Below are 2,527 nucleotides of genomic sequence, written 5' to 3'. Positions count from 1 at the left end.
TGTTGATGATGGGATTTTGAATTTCCAAAAGCACATTGCACAACCAATCGCTTAATTCTTATAAGAATGCACCACCGTATTATAAGACATATATTAAGAAAACATTGTCCCCAACCAATCGCTTAATTATAATAAGTAATCTTGTCCTTGGTGGTGGGCTTTTTCCCTCGATTTTCAGGGAAACAGTTCAGCTTTGTGGGCGTGCTGAGAGGTTGGTTGGGTACGTAGGTTGATGCGCTTTTAAAACGACGATCAAGCGCTCTAGAATCGGTCGTCATTCGCCAGTGCGTTCCTCTCTTGTGTGTTGCCATGGCTTTCATCATGTTCTCAGCTGCAACAACAACAACAACAACAACAGCGTCTTCAGGTCTTGCAGGCAGCTCTCATGGCTGCCAGCCCAGTAGTAGTACGGTGCTTGGCGTTTCTTCTTTGAGAGGCAGCTTCTTGCAGGCGCTGATCAAATGGAAAGGCGTGAGCGCAAATCGCACTGTGAGGATGACTGCAACCCTGCTGCCGCCCAAGTAAGCAATAGCTGCTGTTTGAGGAACCCTATATTTGCAAGCGGCCGTACTGAATTGCAGGTGCAATGCACCATAGCTAGCTAGCCGCCTGCTGCTTGCTATGGATTGGATAAATTAATTACATGAGCTTAATCTGCCGTATACGTAGCTTTTGTACTAATTTCTATACAATATTCTTTGACACGCAGATCAGGAGATGCCGTGCAAGAGAAGGTGGTGCAGGAAGTGGTGCCCCACTATCGACCGCGTCGTCAAGCCACCCACTCCATGCCTCCGGAGAAGGTGGAGATCTTCAACTCCTTGCAGGGCTGGGCAGAAAGAAGCATTCTGCCTTATCTCAAGCCTGTGGAGAAGTGCTGGCAGCCACAGGATTTCTTGCCGGAGCCCACATCAGAGAGCTTTCTGCATGAGGTGCAGGAGCTCCGAGAACGTGCTGCGGAGTTGCCAGATGATTATCTGGTGTGTGTTGTGGCAGCTATGCTCACTGAGGAGGCCCTCCCCACATATCACGCGACGCTCAACAGTTTGGATGGGGTGAGCGATGACACAGGATGTAGCCTCACCCCTTGGGCGAGGTGGGTTCGTGCCTGGTCTGCAGAGGAGAACAGGCATGGAGACCTACTGAACAAGTATCTCTACCTCACTGGCAAAGTTGATGTGAGGATGATTGAGAAGACCACACAGCACTTGATCCGTGCAGGAATGGTTAGTATATATATCCTTCATCAGCAGCACTAGTCTTGTTTCAGCAACACCCGATCTCTTTCTCGCTCTCTCTCGTAATTGAGCCTCTCTCCACTGTTGTTTAATCTGCAGGACACTCAGTTTGAGAACAACCCTTATATTGCATACATATACACATCCTTTCAAGAAAGGGCCACTTTCATGTCTCATGGGAATATTGCACGGCAGGCAAAGAAGTTTGGGGACTTAAAATTAGCACAGATTTGTGGAACCATAGCCTCTGATGAGAAGAGGCATGAGAACGCATACACCAAAATTGTTGGGAAACTTTTCGAGATCGATCCTGATACCACTATGCTCTGCTTGGAGAAAATGATGAGGAAGAAGATCACCATGCCTGCCCAACTCATGTATGATGGACAGAACAAAAACCTCTTCAGAGATGTAGGTATGCTTACAGAAAGGGTTGGTGTGTACACGGCAATGCAGACATTTTCGAACACTTGTTGAGACAATGGAATGTGGAGAATATATCTGGGCTCTCTAGTGGGGGGCAGAAGGCTCAGGGTTTTGTGTGCGGCTTGCCCAATCATGTGCGGAGGCTCAACGAGCGTGCCGAATTAAGAAGGAAGAAACAATCCTTTACAGGAACCTTTAGCTGGATTTTCAACAAGGAGGTAGCCCTTGTCTAAGAGGGCCTGGCACATATTAGCCCTCCTTTAAAAAAAGTATTTATAATGACTAAATGCAAGCAAGCCTGAACGTAACCACAGTAAGTGTATTAGCCCCGACATAATCTATATCAACATATAATTGTTTGTGCTACCACATACTATCGGTTCCTTGCAATATATCACGCATATACACCTCATGGGTATGCATCTCATGCTTTGTGCTTATCTCACAATTAGGTTCACTACAAGAGAATCATGGTATAGTTGCACGATGTAGCCACACAACGTAGTGAGAGAGCCACACAACGGAATGTTAAAGTATATTGGTCAAACAATGAGTCAAAAGCCTATAGACTCATAGATGCATGCATCAACAGTTGACACCTTGCTTCAGTTGGCCTCTAATGCCACGTCTATCATTAACATCAATGGTAGACTTTTTGAGGACACAGTTATTGCCATGTCTGTTAGGCAGGGCTGCCCACTGAGTCCCCTCCTCTTTGCCTTGGCCACTCATCCTTTAATCCAACGCCTAGTCAAGTCAGCTAATAGGACTGCAAGTCCCCAGTAAGCATATATTCTAGGCCTTGTCTTTGCAGATGATACTCTCATGTTTCTTAAGGCTTGTAATGTGAATATAGCAAAATG

At 46.2% G+C, this 2,527-nt stretch overlaps 1 pseudogene; it reads left to right on the top strand.

Annotated features, from left to right (window-relative positions):
- The first annotated feature begins 292 nt into the window (after positions 1 to 292).
- On the top strand, positions 293 to 1,980 carry LOC147604097 (stearoyl-[acyl-carrier-protein] 9-desaturase, chloroplastic-like; annotated as a pseudogene).
- Positions 1,981 to 2,527: the final 547 nt, after the last annotated feature.

Source organism: Cibotium barometz, chromosome 62 (assembly GCF_041138505.1).
Source record: "Cibotium barometz isolate CiBa-2024 chromosome 62, ASM4113850v1, whole genome shotgun sequence".
NCBI lineage: Eukaryota > Viridiplantae > Streptophyta > Polypodiopsida > Cyatheales > Cibotiaceae > Cibotium > Cibotium barometz.
This window is presented reverse-complemented; position numbering and strand designations above follow the sequence as displayed.